We start from the raw sequence: 23106 nt of genomic DNA, 5'->3' as shown, positions 1-23106 counted from the left end.
AATGCACAGCTTAAAGGTAATTAAGAGGCTGCTTATTTTTTTTCTTTGGCTTACTGAGACTAATGTTTATAAATTAGTTGACGTTTTTCAAGTGGTTAATTTATATATGTTTGGGCACTTGAGACCATACACATTTTTTTCCCCCAGTTTTAGCCGAAATTATAGTATGCATCATGTGTTCTGGCACTCGGTCGAAACTGGTTATAGTTCAATTGTTTAAATGTAATATGTTGAACAAGTTTAATAGAGTGGTAACAAAATATCTCGCATTCGAAGGTATGGAGTGTCTTCGGTGGTGAGCATTTTACCCAAAAATGTGCATTTTTTAAGCGCAAATCCAAATTCAGTCGCCTCTAATGGACATTTCTCGAAAACTGTAAGATATCAGATTTTGTTTTGAATGTATGAACACAACTATGAAAAAGCTCCTGAAATGCTCAGCTCAATTGAACTTGATGAAGTGATAGATGATTTCATATGCGCCAGTAGATCCAATATTACGAAGCAGATGATTCTTTGTTATAGAGGTTTGAGCAACACTTTAGGTTCATGCTTGTTGTCAAGTCCTTCAATTCAGTTTAGGAGAAGCCAAATGTTGCTGCTCCTGTAGTACGTACCTGTTCTTCGAGATACTTCATGAGAAATGCTGCACCAAACAAGTCTGCGTTGAAGGAAAAATCAGCCCATGATTCCAAGAGGGCATCGATTCCAAAATGATCCTCTTCAAACTCAGCAGAAGAGGAAGTGCCCCCCACCTCCCACACTCACAAAATGAAAATCGCAGAGCTGCTGATGGTATAAGCGGCACATACCTGACCTTCACCGGAAGTGACATCACAAAGAAATGTAACACCTCATTCTTTATGTTTAAGTCATAGTTGTAGTGTGAGGTATTATGGCTGCATAAGTCAGCTCATTGGCTTGTAAAATCATTCAAGGGCAATTTTGTCATTTTATTTTTACATTAACTCCAAACAATTAAAAGTCCTTTTATTTTATTTCTCCATCAGTTATGTTTAAAGAACCCCTCATCCCCATAAGATTTCTTACTTTTTATGTCTCCCAATATCTCTCTCTTTCTACTCTAACACAACTCTCAACAATCTAAAGGAAATTGTTTCAACAATCAAGTTTAGTCTCTTCCGTTCAAATCTCAAGTTTCTCTAGCGTTTCAAGGTATGTAAGACTGCTACTACTTTGTAATTCTTTGGATTTCGTGTTTCCAATTTAAGTTGTTACAAGATAGATTAGGATTGAATAAATCTTCATAGTCCCATTTCCCAATCAAAATCCATGAGTAGGGTTCTTGAGATTTCTTTGGGTAAACTCCTTACAGCCCAATTTGCCCTAAATATGTTCTCAACCCTCATATAAATTATAAATTCATCACAACTTCTCTTCGATTTTCTTAAATATTTTGTATTTTCTGTTTTACTACTTCATTCTTTGGTTTGCTAAAAAGATAAGTACTTTATTTGTTTTCAAGAACTTTGTTAGTGTGTTGGGAAATCTTTTACAGGAAATTCTTGGACTTTGATATTTATTGATTGAGTGATCCGAATTTTTGCCATGGACCTATAAATTTCTTGAATTTTCCCCAACTTTAGAAATCGTCAAATAACGAAAATTCCTTGATCCTTTAGATGAACCCCTTTGAACTATTTCTTTCAATAGAAGGTGATTATTTTTGCTATATTTTGACATGATTAATGGAGTCTCTTCACTATTGGTTATGCTAACAAAAAAAAGTACCCTTCGAAGTTATTCCATAATTCCATTCATGCTATCAAACTTTTAACTATGCTAAAATGATTTGAATCTTCCAAAATCTCCAAAATTTTTGTTATGTTATAAAATTCATTTTTTTAACTATGACATAATAACATGGTCCGCAGAACTTCTAACACTATGAAATTTCTTCAAGAATACCTTCATGGCCTTATATATGATCTCCACAATCTTAAGCTATGCTAAAAGCGGCATGACCACATCTAAAATCTCATTCTTCATAAAGTTATGAGAATCTAGATCTTATGAACCATGACAACATGCATTATGATAATCATGATTCCCCAATAATATTAATGAATGATGTGACTAATCAAACATGAGCCTAAAATGGCAAATCTAGAATTCATGATCCTAAAGTAGCTAACTCACAGACATGTGCCAAAGCGGCTAACTTAAGAATATTTATCAAGGAAGACTAAAAACAGAACTTTATGAGCCTAATAAGGCTAACCTTTGAACATAAATTCATTAAGATAAACAGATAACATTATGAGCACAACGAAGTTAGTCACCTGACCGTGAAGGCATAGGTTTAAACGATAAATGCCCGAAACTATGTTTGCCAGCATAGGATAAAATTTATTTCCTAAGTCGGATGACTCATTTTTTCAATGTGTCCCCAAAAGGGGATAACCATGGATACTTGCTAGCCAATTATACCATGTTATGTCCTACACTCAGCAAGGTATATGATGGCTTAGCTGATCGGACTGAGATCAGAATTCATGCTCTTACATGGTGGTTTATGATGGTTCACTACTTTCTCCCACAAATAACTAAATGGATTAATTTATTTTAAGTACCAATTACTATTTCAACTTATGTTTTTGTCCCTTTTCAACATATCATGTCTTGAATTGTACTTATCACCTTTGTATTTCCATGCTTTGTTACTTCCTTGCGTGGTTTTGCATGTCAATACATTCCATATATTGATCTTCTTGTACGCTGTATTGTTTCATAATGCATGTTCTGAGACGTACATTTTGTAATTCCATGGATTACTAGTGACACGATCCGATCCCAGCCTTGTCGTAATGGCATTCCAAGTCCAACCAGGGCCGGAGACCGCTCCCTATTACCCAATCCATCCACTTATATCCAGCCTTAGGTGGGCTAAATTTCGAACATATAACAAGATAGTGTTATTGTTATCATCAAGACTCTGGGATAGGGTCACAACCGTGACCGATTCAATCGAGTCTAACCGTACCGCACCAACCGCCCAACCATACCAAATCAAACCATAGGCCATAAACCATAGAGAATACCAAAACATAATATGATTAATCCCAAAATATAATAGGGCAGAGTAACCAACAATATCATCTAAGGGTGTAAGCCCCAACACCAATACCGATGCCAAGGCAAGCACCAATACCGATTTTGCCCATACAAACCCTCAGAAGTACCACAAAGCCTCTATCCAAAAGAGTAAATAAATCTGGTTGGGACAAGCCCCCAACTATGGCCAAAACCAGTATCCAAATTAAAAGAAAAATGTCTAAATAAATCCATAACATGAAATGATGCCTCCTGAATGGATGAAAGCTCGTCGCTTCAGTCCAAATATTGATACCGAATACGCGTGCTAAATAGGATGAGTAGAATGATCGTTTCCTACATAGTGTGGGTATACAACTGCCAGTAGACGGGGTTAGTGAGTGACCGCTAGCATGAATCTCAGGATAAAGATAAAATAATGCCAATTATAAAATCAAGTAAAACCATCTATAATGCATACAACCATACATTTATAAGTGCCAGAAAAGGGAACCGGGTTTAACATGCCTTTAAAATATTTACCTGGACTGTGTATCTTGGCCGTCCTAAACCACCCATGGGCGATATGGGTTCAACTCTCCCTGCTGAAAGGACCCCAGTGCGTGTAGCTGCATGACCAGGAAAGTATCCCATGGGATGACTAGTACATCCCCTAATATAAAATGTGACACACATACACGGTCATCAAGATCCCTCATATCGGCAAATATGAGTTTTCAATTTTGGTTCCCCCAGGACCGTCACCTTCCACGACTTTGCTACACACCCTGCTTTGGCTGTTAATCGGGCCGGTCCAGTTCAAACCGGCACCGGCCTACGAAAATCAATTGGTTTTGGGTCAGGTCTGGTACCGAATCAGTGTTAACGGGCCGTTCTGATCCTGGCCCAAATAATAAATTTTGCTCAAATGCATCGGAACCGGCCCACTTAAGAATTGTCCAATTTTGATCGGTCAAAACCAGTCAAATTTTTTTTAAAAATTAAATTCATATTTTCATATTTTTTTCAATATATACACACCTATATACATTTTTAAAACGTTAAATAATATACATACTAAATATATACACTAAATATATACTACTTTAGAAAATATATACACATGTGTACTTTATATAGATACTAGTTTAGATTCTACAGGAAATATATGCACATATATACGTACAATACAATATATACTACTTTAAACAATGTACATACTAAATATATACAGTAAATATATACTACTTTAGAAAACATATATACATGTATACTTTAAATAGATACTAGTTTAGATTCTATAGGAAATATATGCACATATATACGTACAATACAATATATACTACTTTAAACAATATACATACAACATATATACACTAAAGATATACTACTTTAGAAAACATATACACATGTAAACTTTAAATAGATACTAGTTTAAATTCTATAGGAAATATATGCACATATATATGTACAATACAATATATATACTACTTTAAATAATATACATACAACATATATACACTAAATATATACTACTTTAGAAAACATATACATATGTATACTTTAAATAGATACTAGTTTAGATTCTATAGAAAATATATGCAAATATATACGTACAATATATACATTATATATAATACTACTTTAGAAACATATACACGTGTATACATTAAATATATACTATTTTAGTCTATAGAAAATATATAAACATACATGTAGAATATATACTACTTTAAATACCACTAGAAATAATATGCATACAACATATATACACTATATATATAGTACTTTAGAAAACACATATATACATACAAGATTACCATGTATGCTACTTAATATAATAATAGTTGAATTTTTGAACATATATTCATTATATATTTTCATTATATTTGAACTTAAAAGATATTTATTTTTTCATTATGTGTATATATGTTTGTTATGTTTATTACTTAGTGTAGAGTTTGATAGTAATATATTAAAAGTATTTAATTCAAACTAGAACTTCAATTTAAATGAAAAACTTATACACATTAACATACATACATTACATATTATACCACTTTAGAAACTTATACACATTAAATATATACTATTTTAGTCTATAGAAACTATATAGACATATATGTAGAATATATACTACTTAAATTACCACTTGAACTAATATACATACAACATATGTAGTTATATACACTATATATATATACACACACACACTACTTTAAATACCACTTGTGTATATATGTAGAATATATGTGTATATATGTTTGTTATGTTTATTACTTAATGTAAAGTTTGATACTAATATATTAAAAGTATTTAATTCAAACTAGAAATTCAATTTAAATGAAAAAAAATTACAAAGTAAGGAGTGAATGAATGTTTATTTTATTAATTGAAAAATGATCAAAAACTTATAATTTACATAAATGAAAAATCTATAAATTTTGCATGATTTTTTTCAACTCGTTCATGTTAATATTAACGGGAACTTCCATAAGATAGTAAAAATCAATGGGGGCAAAATCATGCATTGGACTTGATTGTGTTGAGTTCTCCCTTGAAGTCAAAATTTCTTCAATATTCTGTTCGTCTTTTGGCTCTACCTCCATTCCTTGATTTCTTCGTTCCACTCTAATCCAATCTCTAAGGTAAACTAGAACATACATAGCATTGCTTCCCAATGAGTGTCGGTTGTCTCCAAGCTGTTGTCGTCCCTGACTAAAAGCGCTCTCCGATGCAACGGTTGACATTGGAACATTCAATATATCTCTAGATAATCTTGAAAGCACAGGATATTGTATTTCATTATTCTTCCACCAATTCAATGCATTGATCCTTGCTCTACAATCCTCTATCGGCTGTCAAAGATAATACTTAAGTTTTTCTCGATAATTTGTGTTGTATGTTGAAGGAGAAACCCTATCCCAAACATTTAAACCATAAAAGTAATCAAGAAAACCACTATGTTCCAGCCTTTTAGAAGATGATGGCTCCTCGGGAGCTTGAGGAGTGACAATTGGAGTGATACTTGTCGGTACAACTAAATCAAGTAAATCGGCATGATGGTTATATAACGCTTCTATGTAAATGTTCGCATCACTCATAGCCGTAAACAAATCTGGTTGTTCTTCAGGCTCTATCTCTAAGGAATTATAAATAATAGAACTAAAGTCGCAGATAGTATTATATTTCATACATGAATTTAGTATAACACCAACCAAGTAAATTAGGCGAAGCGGATAAAAATACTTTTTAAATTTAGCAAACATAGCACCAATAACTTCTTTGTAACCTTCTCTATTCTTATATTCTTTAAGCAAACAAGAAATGTAGGGTAAATAAGCTAAAAAAATTTAACTTTTTTTATTACCGAACCGGGCTGGGCTGGGTACCCGGTGGGCCTAGTCCAGGTCTGTACCGGACTGAGCTTACCGAGCCAATTATCGTGGATGGCCCAGCCCAAAACCGCCAACCCTATAGCTCATGGGCTCACTAGGCTAGGTCAAATCGAGTCGGGTCGAGTAAATGGGTTGGGCTAAACGAGCCGAAACGGGCCAGCTCAACCCATTTGATAGGTTTACACCCCGCCATTAATTCCCAATTAAAACCAATTTCAAAATAACCAAACCATTGTTCATTTATTAACCAAGGCCAATATTAATGGTAATGTCATACCACTCCCCACTTGCAAGTAATATCCATAGCCAAACCATTTAGGTTAAGGGGACCTTAGGTGCCTTGTCAATTGCCATATTAAATCCACTTGGGAGACTTTCATGTTCTCCACAAGCATAACCATTTAGCCTTTAGCCTTTTCAAACCATTTAAATCATGTATAAATCCTTTATCAAGTTTAAAACATGCAAGAGTCCCATTAAAAGAAGTCAATGCAATGGACATATCTTTATAAGCATTTTATCAAACACTTTGGGGGAATAATATAACCAAAACCAATTCAAAAAACTATTAAGCCATTACCATGCAATTCAATTGTCCAAAACCACCATTAATGAATATAAAAGTATAATTAAAACCATAGGAAACCATAACCAAGCATTCAATATCCAAACCCCCAAATAATAGTTGAAAACCATAATTATGAAATAGTAAAACCATGAAATCAATCATATAAACCATGCCTTTAGTCGAAATTACAATGAGGAAAGGGAATCATGCCTTATACCAAAGAATTGATGGAAAAAATCACCAAGACAAGCCCCAAAGAAGTCCACAAAATGAAACCCTAGCCTTCTTTCCCCAAAAGCTCTTGAGAGAATTATGAAGTATTTTGAAATAGTTTCTAAGTGTTAATGAATAGAATAATAGGGTAAATAGCCTTCAAAGTATATTAGAAGTTGTGGGTCCTAGTTAAGGTAAGTAAGGAAATGTCTAGAATACCTCCACTTATCCCTTAAAAACTATCACAGGGATACGACTTCCCCATACGAGTCGTAGCCTTCTATATGATTGGTACCCACCACTCGTATCCAAGCCTCAACCCTTGGATTAAACATTGTCCAGTATATGACTCAGCCAACCAAGTCGTAACCACAACATACGATCCGTACCCATAACCCGTATCCCCAGCAGAATAAAATACCAGGAGGATCAGATACTGCCCACCATATGAGTCCTTCATATGACTCGTACCAATCCTTACGACTTATACCCCTAAGTCGTACCCATTCCTATGACCAAAACTATCCCACCAACTAACACTGGTCAGCAACAATAAGACCATACCACTCATACCCCAACATACAGCTCGTACTCAGTAGTCGTATTGGGTACAGAGAATGGAACTCTAGGAAAATTTCTAAGGGTCAAAACCCAGGATGTTTCAGTCTCCCCCACTAGGAACATTCATACCTAAATGACGGACAAGGTAGGGGTAAACACACACAGAGTCATTTGCATTATCAAACATCCTTTTAACAAAGTTTGAAAAGAAAGAGTGAAAAATGTAAATCATTTCTTTAATATCTCAACCAGGATATTTTCATAAGATAGATAATCCAAAATACCCAATCCTTCCAATGGAACAACTAAAGAAGGATAACAAATACACATCCTCAACATAGAAACACGAAAGATCGGATTAACCAAACTTAAGCTAGATGACAACTCCAACTAATAAGCAACATTGCCAACTCTCCGCAAAATCACATAAGGACCAATGAACCAAGGACTGAGTTTCCCCTTTTTGTCAAACCACACCACTCCCTTCATGGGAGACACCTTGAGGAACACCCTATCCCCGACCTTAAACTCCAAGTCTCTACGCCTAACATCCGCATAGAACTTTTGGTGACTTTAGGCAGCTTTAAGCCTATCCCAAATCACCTTGACCTTATTTATCGCCTGATAGACCAAATCCAAATCAAACATGTCTGCCTCCCCAAGATCAAACCACCCAATAGAAGATCTACACCTCCTACCATACAATGCCTCGAAAGGAGCCATACCAATACTTAAATGATAGCTAATGTTTTAAGCAAACTCCACCAAAGATAGATGCCCAACCCAATTGCCACTATAGTCAATCACACAGGCCTGAAGCATATCCTCCAATATCTAAATAGTTCTCTCCGCTTGCCCATCAGACTGAGGATGAAAAGCAGTACTCAGACTAACCTTAGTCCCTAACCTTTTCTGGAAAGACCGCCTGAAATGAGACATAAACTACCTACCACGATTAGAGATAATCAAGACAGGCACCCTATATAGCTTCACAATCTTCTGAAGGTATAACTTCACATAGTTCTCTACTAAAAAGGTAGTTCGAACTGGCAAGAAATGCGTAGACTTGGTCATCTTATCCATGATAACCCATATTAAATCATACTGATTCTGAGATCGAGAAAGACCAGTAATGAAATCCATATTAATCATTTTCCACTTCCATTCAGGCAAATTAATTTCTTGATATAACCCTTATGACCTCATGTGCTCAACCTTAACCTGTTAAAACTCTAACACTTGGCCACAAAATCAGTCACATCTCTCTTCATTCCATTCCACCAGTAGATCTCCTTGAGGTTATAATACATCTTAGTCGAGCTGGGATGAGCAACATAGCGCGACACATGCGCCTCAACCAAAACCCTTTACCGCAGCCCATAGATGTTAGGAACATACAACCTCCCTTAGTACCTTAAAGTACCATCACCGCTGATCTGAAACAACACTACCTTTTGGTCACCATCATCACCCTTGATTCTCATCAAGATAGTATCCAATACTTGTTTTTCTTTAATCTCCGCACCAAGAGATGATCGAACCACTTCTTGCACCATCACACAACCATCCTTAAGTCTAAGAGAAAAACACTAAGATTAGCTAAGTGATGAATATCCTTTATCAATTCCCATTTTTTTCCTCCACATAAGCCAAACTCCCCATGGATAACCTGCTAAGAGCATCAACAACCACATTAGCCTTACCTGGGTGGTAGTGAAGACTCATATCATAATCTTTGAGAAGCTCAAGCCACCTCTTCTACTTGAAATTAAGCTCTTTTTAAGTGAACACGTACTGAAAACTCTTGTGATAAAAAAAGATATCCACGTGAACACCATACAAATAATATCTCCATATTTTTAAAGCAAATAATACCACCAACAACTCTAAATCATGAGTAAGATAATTTCTCTTATGTACCTTCAACTGCCTAGAAGCATAGGCAATTGCCTTTCCATGTTGTATCTACACATAACTAAGACCCACCAGAGATGCATCACAATAAACCACAAATCCATCATTTTCCTCTGACAAATTCAAGATTGAATCCTAAGTCAACTTATCCTTCAACTTATCAAAACTCTCTTCATAAGCATCTGACCAAGAAAACTTAACTTTTTTTTAAGTTTACTTAGTCAAAGGAGCATCTATTGAAGAAAAGCTTCCACAAACCGCCTATAATACCTGGCTAAACCCAAGAAGATCTGAATATTAGATGGATTTATGGACCTAGGCCACCTATTCACCACAACAACCTTCTGCGGATCTACCATGATCCTTTCACTAGAAATTATATGACCCAATAAAGTTACAACGTTCAACCAAAACTCATACTTCGAAAATTTGACATACAACTGTCATTCTTTAAAGTTTTGTAACACCACACGGACGTGATTATCATGATCCACCTCACTCTTCAAATAAACCAAAATGTCATCAAGAAACACAATGATTAAGAGATCCAACTACTGCCTGAACACCTAGTTCATCAAGTCCATGAATGCTGTCAGAGCGTTAGTCAATCCAAATAATATCCTCAAGAACTCAAAATGCCCATACTGAGTATGAAAAGCCGTCTTAGGGATATCCTCCTCCTTAATCTTAAGTTGATGGTACCCATTCCAAAGATCTACCTTAGATAAAAACTTGGTGGAATTCAAGAAGGGGGTGAATTAAAATTTTCTTCTGTGAGTCGACTACTGACTCCTCACAGTCGACTTGCCTGCAGATCAAAACACTTCACAACTAAATTAAACTTAAACTATTAAGCATGTAAATAATAAAGCATAAAGTAAACAACACAAAGATTTATCCTATTTTGGCACACCAATCAAGTGCCTACACCCAGTCCCCTTGGGTTTTAAATTTTCTTTTGATCGTTGAAGGTTTGGTTCGAGTACATGATAGGAAACAAGTTCTGAAGACTTATTTTGCTCTTCAGATCTTGTGACACAGCTTCAGTTGATGATACAAAGATGACTTGATCCTACTCTTTATATCATAATTGTAAAATAACGTTCTAGAACTTTGTAAGACTAAGAATGAGATACTTTGAATTTTCTCCTTGAAGTTGCGTGAAAAGTGTCTACCTTCGGTCTTCTTCTTTTATAGTCTTTAGTTACTATTGTTTATAAGGAAACCCAAGAGATTTATTCTTAATCAAGGACTTAGATTGATTCCTTGATTAAGGATATAGCCGTTTGATATATCCATATCAGATATGTCCATATGCGGCTTTAGATTACATCCATATCAGATATGTTCATGGTCTTTCTTTTCTTTTAGTTTGGATATCTTATGTGATGATCGTGTCCTTCCTACTTTTGTTTAAATTCTGATTGATTATTTGATTTATCTTGATATCCCATTCTGCCGTGATTCTGGGATGATGATTTTCCTTTTTTTTTTTAGAGTCAGCTTCCTTTATTAGTGGTCTTTTAATATCCTGCAAGGATTCACTTGTTAGTTTGTCATTATAAAAATATAAACTTTGAAGGCTAGCAATCTCCACCTTTTTGATAATGACAAACATGAGTAAACATAAGTTGAATTCCCTATTAGTCAGCTTGCTCCCCCTAACTTTATAACCATCAGTTGGATTTTATACATTAAAAGTCGACTTTGACTTTGCTCTCCCTGACTCGTGATCATCTTGGTTGCTTTGATTTTTCTCCCTATGACTTATGATCATCTTGATTGTTCCATGGTTTACTAGTCAACCTTTGTATGTTGACAGTCAAATTATTCCTGCAGACTGATAGATGTGTCTTTTCCTGTCTTTCTCCCTATTTTGGCATGGTAAAAAAGAATAGAAACGAACAAAAACAACACATACAGACAAAGCAACACGTAATTCATATAGGTAGTTGATAACCATGGATAGTCATAACTAAGCATAGAAAAACAAATTGTCATAAAGCAGTAAAAATTATCTTTACAACCCAAAGACTTAAGGGACAGGACCCCCTTTTGAATGAGAGGTTCATAATTCACCGTTTTGCAAGAAAATAGGTAAGAGTATTATGCATGTTTTGAAAGAACTTGCCATAAGAATTTTCAACATTTTTGACAAAGGAAGTGTAGGATTTTTGAACGGAGACAGCTAGATCATCATTCTAAGAAGAGACTTAGGATTTCAAGGAGTCCATGCAAGAGAGAACTCAAAAGAACAACTTGACTCTTTCTTGTTTGATCCCATCAAACCCAGTTGAACCATGCTTGTGTTGGAACTTGTACTTTTCCCAGGTGTAAGATCTTGGTAGTAAACTCTTGGAGTTGCATAATACCTTCCTCGATAGCCTTGAACCGCTTCTTGAATTCTTCAAGGTCCTTCATCAAAGAAATAAAGGTGTTAGAGACAAGTTTACTAACCTTCGGAGGTTCAGTCTTCTCTTGAGCCGACTCCTTTCTGCACCATTTATCTTCCACCTGAAAAAATAGACCATGCTGCTGAAGGTTCTTGAATCATAATTTGAAGAGACTTCTATAGGGGCTAGGCTGAGAGATCAATTGAGTAGTACAAGAGGATCTGAGTGATAAGAAGTCTATATGGCAAACTAGACGAAGCATTTTCTTCCCTTGCAGTCTCAAGTATGTACTCGTGAATCCAAGTTGCCTAATTTATTTTGGTCTTCTTGACTAGATAGTATAGCACAAAAACATCATGACAAGTGATGTTGCTTAGAGATCCTTTTCGGGAAATTAGAGTGGTGGCAACAATATGAGCCATAATTGATATTTGAAGTAGAGAGACACGGGACCAAAGCTAGATGGCATAGATTCAGAATCAGACAAAAACTTTTTGGTTTCCTCAAAGCCCACTTCAAAGTGCTTATGCCTGTTATTGTTCATAAAGGGCACTAAGTCGAAGAATTTAGTATCAAAAACTTTCTCGAATAGAAAGTTATTCAAGACAATTCTTGTACCGAGCACAAGAGTCTTAAACTCCTCACTGTCTGGGGAAAGTATAAGATTGGCTTAGAATATATGAATAGGATCCTCGAAAACTAGAGTTCCACAGAGTCGAAAAAACAAGGACAGGTTTTGAGATTTGAAAAAGTGGCTGATATTACATGAGACATCTTTAAGTTGGCTGAGATTGATGATATGCCCAGGAACTATTGAGTGATTGTTGAAGGAAAAGAAGTTTTCTTTGGTGAGGTTTGTCCAGAACTAGTGCATTTTGTCTGGAGAAAGAGAGTTAGAGGGATTTGGATAGTTTTTCTTTGCCGAAAGATGGAGTTGGGAGAGGGTCGCTGTCTTTTGAGAAGAATGGATGAAGATTCATTGGAGGATTTTGAAAGAGGAATAGGACCATCAAAAGAAATTTTGGAGACATTTGCCATTGATAAGGATTTGGGCATCAGAGAATAAAGGGAAGAGTTTTAAAAAAGGAGAGAGAGAGAGGAATAAAAAAGGCTAATTAAAAGAACCTGGGGAGGAGACTGCTCAGAATGAGTAGGAATGGAGAAGTGGAAAGGCATAGGGTGAAAGGGGACTAATGGAGATGAAGAGACGTAGTCTGGGGAAAGGTGAAGACGACAGAGATGGCATGGGAAACAGTGATACAATGATGGTAGCCCATTTTAAAAAGAATCCTTTTTTTAAAAAAGGTAAAAATTGGATTAAGTAAAGAGAATATTATGGTAAAAAATGATTTATGAATCTTAAATGCAGAATCCTTTTCTAAGATCTTTCCTTCAGTAAAAAGAAGATTTGACTAAGTAAAATAATTTGTGTCCAAAAATATGACTCATAAATTATTGACACCAAATCCTTTTCTGAGAACTCAGATTTTGAAAATATCCAATCATGGAAAGAAAATACTTAACTCTAACTGTAACGACCTGAGACTACCCCCTAGTTGTTACACGGTGCTTACATTCTTGAGGGACCACAAGCTAACCCATGAGCTGGTACCTGCTGCGAATACTGGATAACATAATCATAAATGTGGAAAAATACTAACATGCCATAAGGTTTTAATAACTGAATTTAAAACTAAAATGTGAATCTAGAAAAAAACTGTCTGAATCTGATAAAAACACAGAAATTTGAATAAACTGAATGACTAACTGTAGTGTCTGAAAAGCCTCTAAACTGGATACTGTAAGTTGAAGGGACAGGTCCCAACTAACTCTACTAACTACTGAGATAAGAAAATGTAGTAATATAATTTATCCTCAGATGATAAGGGTTCACCACTGCTACTGTACTACTGATGATCTGAGGGACTAAGTACGATCCAGGAACTAAGCATCAACACCTATGATATGATACATCATAGCGCAAAAGCAAGGTATGTAATCAGTACTTTGAATATACTAGTATGCTAAATAAAGTAGGTTGGTATACATGGTTTCATGAACAGAACTAATAATTAACTGAATATGCATGTAAAGCATGTAGTACTAAATAAAGAACATGAAATCTGTAGGCACTGGAGATACGTTAAGCATGTAAATACAATATATGTATGAGGATCTATAAATAATAAAAGTACTTGAAAATCTGTAGACAATGAGGATGCATGACCAATCATAAAACATGAACTGAGTAAAATCTGTAAATTGAAATACTGAAATAACTAAAATCTGTATGCTTTGGTCAAACAACACTAAAACTAAATAACTAAGCTGTGACTCTAACTGAGACTATATCTGAGATTGTGGAAGGTATCATCTAACCGACATTCCCTAATTTGAGCTAATCGAGGTCTAACCTATAACCTCAGTTGGAAGGGTGTTAATACCGTGCCACGAGTACAAACAATGGCTGTGTGAATCCACTAAATTGATATAATGTCCAAAGGTCTAAGGGTGTCAAGCCTGAACTGACGGGTGACCCTTACGAGATAGTCAAGCCTAATCTGATGGGTGACTACTCATATCCTATGCTGGCTACGTAGTTCTGGAGTATAGGGACTACTACTAACGACTCTGCCTATCTGATGGGGAAACCGCCATCTCTACACTCGCTCGGTGCTAAATCCTACTCCTAATTGAAAAATACTGAGATACTAGACTGTTCTGAGTTGAATAACTGATATCTGTCTATTCTGATAATGCTAATAATATAATCTGAGACTAGACTAAATAAACAACTATGGTTTTCGGGTATTCAATACCCCCAGGACTCAATACAATAATACTGAAAAGACACTAAGGGTTGAAGACCAAAACATGAAGGCTCTTATTAATTAAATCACTCTTATAGGCATTTTATTAGACACTTGTAGTTCATGGTTTAAAACAATCATAGGAATGTCATGAAATTTGTAGGAATAGCATGAATTCATCATAATAGCATTAAATCATGGTTTAATTCAGTAAATAATAACATTAAAACATAGAATATTGAATAAATAACAATAATTTCATGGTGACATGGTAAAATCAATAGTACATGGAGATTCATGGATGAAATCATAATTTAAAACATAAATCTTAAAAAGATCAAAATTTTACGATTTAAAAGGGTTTTGTAGACCCCATGAATGAAAGGGATCCATTGATGAACATCTAACATACTTGGGATAGTGAATTTGAAGAGATGAATGGAGAGTTCTTAAGAAATTTCCTTGAATTTGAGAGCTAGGGTTTCTTGTTCTTGAAAAGGGGATCTTTAATTTTAAAGAAACATTGAATAATGATGAGTACTTAGGTCACTAATAGGTTAAATCTCGTGTTTAAGATGGATTAATTCCATGGGAAAATACCCAAATACCCTTAAATGAATTTAAAAACGAAAGCTAAAAACTGACCATCCTGATTTTCGGCCTTGGCGCGATGCGCCACTATCGCGTCAAGCCACTATAAAAGGGAAAACTGGGACCAGGATAGACGACACGACGTGCCACCATCACGGTAAGCTTGTCGATGCCATTTTGGCCATTTCCATGATCGCGGAGGCCCACTGGAAATTGACAAATAAGAAATTGGTCTGCTCTGCTACGCGTCATTATCGCGGAGTCACACTGGAAATTGACAATTGTCATTTGGGTTATCTACGCGATGTGCTAAGGTTTTAAATAACAGTCTTTAATGATTGAAACTTAAAATTGCCATAAATTCTTACCCGATTATCGGATTTAGGCAAATTTTATATCGTTGTAAAGCTAACTGAATTTCCTATGAAATGGAAGGCTCTAAACCAAAAAATAATAAGTGATTCAAAAATTTCATATATGAATAATCATGTATTGAGACTTATATTATGCTAGGGAAATACTGAGTGTTACAATATCTCCCCCTTGGGATCATTCGTCCCCGAATGAAACTGGTTAAGCTGAGGGAACTGATGGACTGAGCTTACACACTAAATAGGCATATCTAATGCATGGAATGCATGACTGAACTGATTCATGAATGCAAGACTAACATGAACATGATGTGCGGCTGAAACTGAGCATGATAGAGACAAGAAAATCTTTAAAAGATTGGTACCTTATACCGAATTTGGATTCACGAAGAAGAGACGAGGGTACTTCATCCGCATATCTTCCTCTGCTTCTCAAGTGGCTCCCTCAATGAACTGATTCCACCATATAAATTTGACTAGTGGAACTTCTTTGTTCCTTAGTCAGCGAACTTGATGATCAAGAATTTCAACTGGTACTTCCTCAAAGGAAAGACTATTCTGAATATCTACACTTTCTAAGGGAATAACTACAGCTGGATCACCAATACACTTTTTTAACAATGAGACATGGAACACTAGGTATACTGAGGCTAAATCTGAAGGCAACTCAAGCTCGTAAGCTACCTTTCCTAAATGACTGAGAATTCTGAAAAGACTGACATATCGGGGACTGAGTTTTCCTTTCTTTCCAAATTTTTTCACTCCTTTTATGGGAGAGATTTTCAAGTACACGAAGTCACCAACCTCAAACTTGAGATCCTTTCTTCTCACATTAACATATAATTTTTGTCGGCTTTGGGCAACCCTAAGCCTCTCTCTGGTCAATTAAACATTTTTTAACGCATAAAATACCAAGTCAGGCCCTACTACTGTAGCTTTATCTACTTCAAACCAACCAATTGGAGATCTATATCTCCTACCATAGAAAGCCTCAAATGGAGCCATATGAATACTGGAATGATAGCTGTTATTGTATACAAATTCAATTAAAGGTAAATGGTCATCCCAACTACCCTTCAAATCAACAACAAATGCTCTTAGCATATCCTTAAGAGTCTGAACGGTCCTTTTTTCTTGATCGTTTATCTGAGGGTAGAAGGCTGTACTGAGGTGGACTTGGGTACCAAGACCCTTTTGGAATGCTTTCCAGAAGTGAGAGGTCAACTGAGTACATCTATTTGAGATGATAGATAAAGGAACACCATATAACCTAACCAACTCTATGAGATAGAGATTGGCATAGTCCTCGGCTGAATAAGAGGTATGAACTTTCAAGAAATGAGCTGATTTGGTCATCCTATCTATGATAACCCAAATAGAGTCATGCTGATAGCGGGTAAGAGGAAAACCTGTCACAAAGTCCATGTTCACTTTCTCCCATTTCCACATGGGAATAATGAACTCCTACATAGACCCATTAGGTTTCTGGTGCTCAACCTTAACTTTCTGATATGTAGAGCACTTAGCTACAAACTTTGCAATATCTCTCTTCATCCCACTCCAACAATATATCTCCCACAAATTGTGGTACATCTTAGTGGACCCTGGATGAATAGACTAATGCGTCCTATGCGCTTCTGTAAGAATTCGTTTCCTCAAATCATCTACACCAGGCATACACAACCGACCTTGACAACGCAAAACACCATCTCCCCCTTGGGATAAAACCTCCACTTCTTGATCTCTGACTAATTCTTTCAACTTAACTAGACTAGAATGTGTATCCTGCTTTTCCTTCACCTCGGAGACTAAAGATAATTTTAAGCCACTCTGTACCCACACATTACCTTCTATTGAATCAAGTAAACATATACCTAGTCGGGCAAGATGATGAAATTCCTGAGCTAATTTCTTCTTACCATCCTTAACATGAGCTACACTACCCGTAGACATTCTACTGAGAGCATCATCCACTACATTGGCCTTGCCCGGATGATATAGAACACTTATATAATAATCTTTCAATAAATCTAACCATTTTCTCTGATAGAAAGTCAAATATTTCTGGGAGAACACATATTGAAGGCTCTTGTGATCTGTGAACACATTTACATGAACCCCATACAAGTAGTGCCTCCAAATCTTTAAGGCATACACTACAGCTGCTAGCTCAAGATCATGAGTCGGATAATTCTTCTCATGAGGCTTAAGCTATCTGGAGGCGTAGGCTATGACCTTACCTCTCTGCATAAGGAAACAATCCAAACCTACTCTGGATGCATCACAGTATACAACAAAACCATTTGAATCGTCTGTTAGAGTTAAGACTGGGCTTGAGGTGAGTTGAGTCTTTAACTCCTGAAAACTCTTCTCGCATGAATCTGACCATTGAAACTTAACTTTTTTCTGAGTCAATCTGGATATAGGGGATGCAATAAAAGAAAACCCTTCAATAAATCGATGGTAATAGCCAGCTAAATCCAAGAAACTCCTAATATCTGATAGAGAGATGGGTCTAGGCCAGTTTCTCACTGCTTTAGTCTTTTGAGGATCAACTCTATGCCATCATCGGAAATAATATGACCAAGAGATGCTACTGATCTTAGCCAGAATTCATACTTACTAAATTTAGCGAAAAACTGATGAGCTCTAAGAGTATGAAGCACTATGCTGAGATGGTCTACATGATCGTTTTCGCTATGAGAGTAGACAAAAATGTCATCAATGAAGACTATAATGAACATGTCCAAGTACTGCTTAAACACTCGGTTCATCAAGTCCATGAAGGTTGCTGGGGAATTCATAAGACCAAAGGACATGACTACAAATTCAAAGTGACCATATCGAGTTTGGAAAGCTATTTTTGGAATGTCAGGTTCTCTGAGTCTAAGCTGATGATAGCCTGATCTGAGGTCTATCTTGAAAAAGTAATTGGCACCCTGAAGTTGGTCGAATAAGTCATCGATTCTAGAAAGTGGATATTTATTCTTGACTGTGACCTAATCAACTGACGATAGTTTTTGCACATTCTGAGAGAACCATCTTTCTTACGCACGAATAAAATAGGTGTACTCTATGAGGAGATATAGGGTCTAATGAATCACTTATCTAAGAGATCCTTCAATAGTTCTTTCAGTTATTTAAGTTCAACTGGAGCCATTCTCTATGGCGGAATAGATATAGGCTGAGTGTTTAGGAGAAGGTCTATTCCGAAGTCGATTTCCCTTCCAGGAGGAACTCCAGGAAGATCTTCAGAAAAAATATCTGAGAATTTATTTACTACTGGGACTGACTCAAGAGTAGGAGTTTCTGAGTTAGAGTCTTTGACTCGTACAAGATGGTAGACACACCCCTTGGATATCATCTTTTTGGCTCTAAGGTATGAAATCACCTGACCCTTAATAGCTGTAGTACTACCTCTTCATTCAAGGACTAGTTTATTTGGGAACTAAAAATAAAATATTCTATTTCTACAATCAACTGAGGGACAGCATGAGTGGACCTAATCCATGTCGAGAATGATGTCAAAATCCATCATCTGTAACTTTATGAGATCAACTGAAGTAACTTTTTGATATATTATGATCGAACAGTTTCTGTATACCTGTCTGGATACAATGGAAATGCCTACTAGGGTAGACATTGAAAAGGGATCTGCTAGATTTTTGAGACTGACTCCGAAATTGACGGCTATATATGGAGTTATAAAAGAAAGAGAAGCTCCAGGGTTTAGTAAAGCATAAAAATATAAGTGAAAGACCTACAACGTACCAGTAACTACGTCAGGAGAATTTTCCTAATCTTGGTGGGACTGAAGAGCATATAATTTGTTCAAACGCTGACCACTGGTAGCACTAGAAGCGTTACCCTGCTGAGTTGGGTGGCCAAGTAGAACTGATGACTGATGGGCCTGGCCCTGTTAGCGCGCATCCCTACCTTTCTGAGCAACTACTCGGCACTCTTAAATTTGATGGCCTAGCTTGCCACACTCGAAACACATATCATTGCCTGCTCTACACTCATCCTGATGGTGTCTTTCATACTTCTGACATATAGGATTAGTACGAGCACTGCTAACCCTAACCTGGGACTTAGAGCCTAGTGCCCTATCCCTATTATCGTTTTTGAATTTGGGTATTGGGGTACTGGATAAAGAAGGTAATAGGGTTGAAGACCTCTGATAAAACTAGGACGGTTACCACCTTCTGACTTTGGCTGATTGAAATTAAGACTACCTATCCTAGCTTTCTTGTTTTCTCTCTCTCTCCTTAATATTTTGCTCCTCTATCTGTTGAGCATGTACCATCAGCCCAGACAAGTCTATTTCACTAATTAGCATTGCGGTCCTACACTTCTTGACCACACTAGTAGATACACTAGACACAAACTTACTTATCTTGGACCTATTGTCAGCTAGCACATGAGGAGCAATCTAGCTAACTAAGTGAACTTGAGAGAATACTCCCTCTCACTCATGATGCCTTGCCTCAAATTAATAAATTCTAACACCTTGGCCTCCCTCAACTCTAATGGAAAGAATCTGTCCAAGAAAGTTGTGGAAAACTCTTCCTATTCTATAGGCCCTGCATCAACATCTCTATCAACTTTCCATTGCTTAAACCAAGTATGGGCTACATCCTATAATTGATATTTAGCCAACTCAGCACTCCGACTAGGCATCACCCCCATAGCATCCGTTACCTTCTGAACTATTTCTAAGAATTCCTGTGGATCTTCTTCAGACTTGGATCCCATTAAAGAAGGAGGATCCATTTGGGTGAAATACTAAATTCTGGTTGCAGCAGTATTGGTCACTGGGTTGGCCAAAACAGTAGCTGCTCGTTAATTCTGTGCTGCTATTGAGTTTGCTAGAGTAGTGAACACAACCCTGAATTCTGTATGACAGACATGCTCGTCCAGAAGATCTTCCTGGATGGGCTGAGGGGCTGGTTGAGTTCCTGTTCTTCTTCTATTCTTCTTGGAAGGCATGTTCTGTAAATAAAAGGAAGAAACAGAGTAAACATGGAGTTTAACTTAAGTTCATGCTCACTCACACAACATGAATACTGAAAGAAAGAAAACTTTTCCTAAAAGCCTTGTAGCCTCTCATCCATAAGTGTGGCGTGCTATACACCCATGAACAAGACCCTACTCGACGTGGCTTTCAAACTTTCTAGGACACTTTAAAACCTTAAGCTCTGATACCAAGTTTGTAATGACCTGAGACTACCCCCTAGTCATTACATGGTGCTTACAGTCTCGGGAACCATAAGCTAACCCATGAGCTGGTATCTACTATGAAAACTGGATAACATGATCATAAATGTGTAAGAATACTGACATTCCATAAGGTTTTAATAACTAAATTTAAAACTAAAATGTAAATCTAAAAAGAAACTGTCTGAATCTGATAAAAACACACAAATCAGAATAAACTGAATGACTAACTATAATGTATAAGAAACCTCTAAACTGGATACTGTGAGTTGATGGAACAAGCCCCAACTAACTCTACTAACTACTGAGATAAAGACATGAAGTAATATAATCTGTCCTCGGATGATGAGGACCTACCACTACTATTGTACTGCTGATGATTTGAGGGACTAAGTGCGATTCGAGAATTGAGCGTCAGCACCTATGATGTGATACATCATAACACAAAATAAAGGTATGTAATCAATACTTTGAATGTACTAGTATGCTAAATTAGGTAGGCTGGTATGCATGGTTTCATGAATAGAACTAATAATTAACTAGATATGCATGTAAAACATGGAGTATATAATAAAGAATATGAAATCTGTAGGCAATGTAGATACGTGAAACATGTAAATACTATGTATGCATGAGGATCTGTAAATACTGATAATACATGAAAATCTGTAGACACTGAGGATGCATGACCAAGCATAATCATGAACTGAGTAAAATCTATAAACTGAAATACTAAAATAACTGAAATCTGTATGCTTTGGTCAAACAACACTAAGACTGAATAACTAAGCTGGGACTGTAACTGAGACTATATTTGAGACTGTGGGAGGTATCATCTAACTGACATTTACTAATTTGAGCTAATCAGGGTCCAACCTATAACCCTAGCTGAAAGGGTGTTAATTCCGTGCCACAGGTACTAACAATGGCTGTGTGGATTCACTAAACTGATATAATGTCCAAAGGACTAAGGGTGTCAAGCCTAAACTGACGGGTGACCCCTGCGAGATAGTCAAGCCTAATCTGATGGGTGACTACTCATATCCTACGCTTGCTATGTAGTTCTGGAGTACAGGGACTGCTACTAAAGACTCTTCATATCTGATGGAGAAGCCGCCATCCCTACACTTGCTCGGTGCTAAATCCTACTCCCAACTAAAAGACACTGAGATACTAGACTGTTCTGAGTTTAATAACTAATATTTGACTATTCTGATAATGCTCATAATATAATCTGAAGACTATTTTGTAATATACTGAGACTAGACTAAATAAATAGCTATAGTTTTTGGGTATTCAATACCCCCAGGACTCAACACAACAATACTGAAAAGACACTAAGGCTTGAAGACTAAAACATGAATGTCATGAAAATTTGTAGAAATAGTATGACTTCATCATAATAGCATTAAATCATGGTTTAATTTAGTAAATAATAACATTAAAACATGGAAGATTGAATAATAACAATAATTTCATGGTGACATGGTAAAATCAATAGTACATGGAGATTCATGGATGAAATCATAATTTAGAACATAAATCTCAAAAAGATCACAATTTTATGATTTAGAAGGGTTGCTTGGACTCCATGGTTGAACATCTAACATACCTGGGATAGTGAATTTGAAGAGATGAATGGAGAGTTCTTGAGAAATTACCCTGAATTTGAGAGCTAGGGTTTCTTGTTCTTGAAAAGGGGATCTTTAATTTTGAAGAATCATTGAATAATGATGAGTACTTAGGTCACTAATAGGTTAAATATCATGTTTTAGATGGATTAGGGCCGCGGGAAAATACCCAAATACCCTTAAACGAATTTAAAAATGGAAGCTGAAAACTGACCATCCTAATTTTTGGCCTTGGCGCGATGCGCGACTATCATGCCAAGCCACTGGAAAAGGGACAACTGGGACCTGGAAATACGGCGCGATGCATCACTATCGCGGTAAGCCTGTGGATGCCATTTTGGCTATCTTCGCGATGCGTCATGATCGCGGAGGCCCACTAAAAATT

At 36.4% G+C, this 23106-nt stretch overlaps 1 pseudogene; it reads left to right on the top strand.

Annotated features, from left to right (window-relative positions):
- Positions 1-363: 363 nt before the first annotated feature.
- LOC124896642 overlaps positions 364-23106 on the top strand; it is a 47898-nt pseudogene continuing 25155 nt past the window's right edge.

This window comes from Capsicum annuum, chromosome 3 (assembly GCF_002878395.1).
Source record: "Capsicum annuum cultivar UCD-10X-F1 chromosome 3, UCD10Xv1.1, whole genome shotgun sequence".
In the NCBI taxonomy this organism is placed as follows: Eukaryota; Viridiplantae; Streptophyta; class Magnoliopsida; order Solanales; family Solanaceae; genus Capsicum; species Capsicum annuum.
The sequence above is the reverse complement of the archived record's forward strand: the minus strand, read 5'-3'. Positions and strand labels throughout refer to the sequence as shown.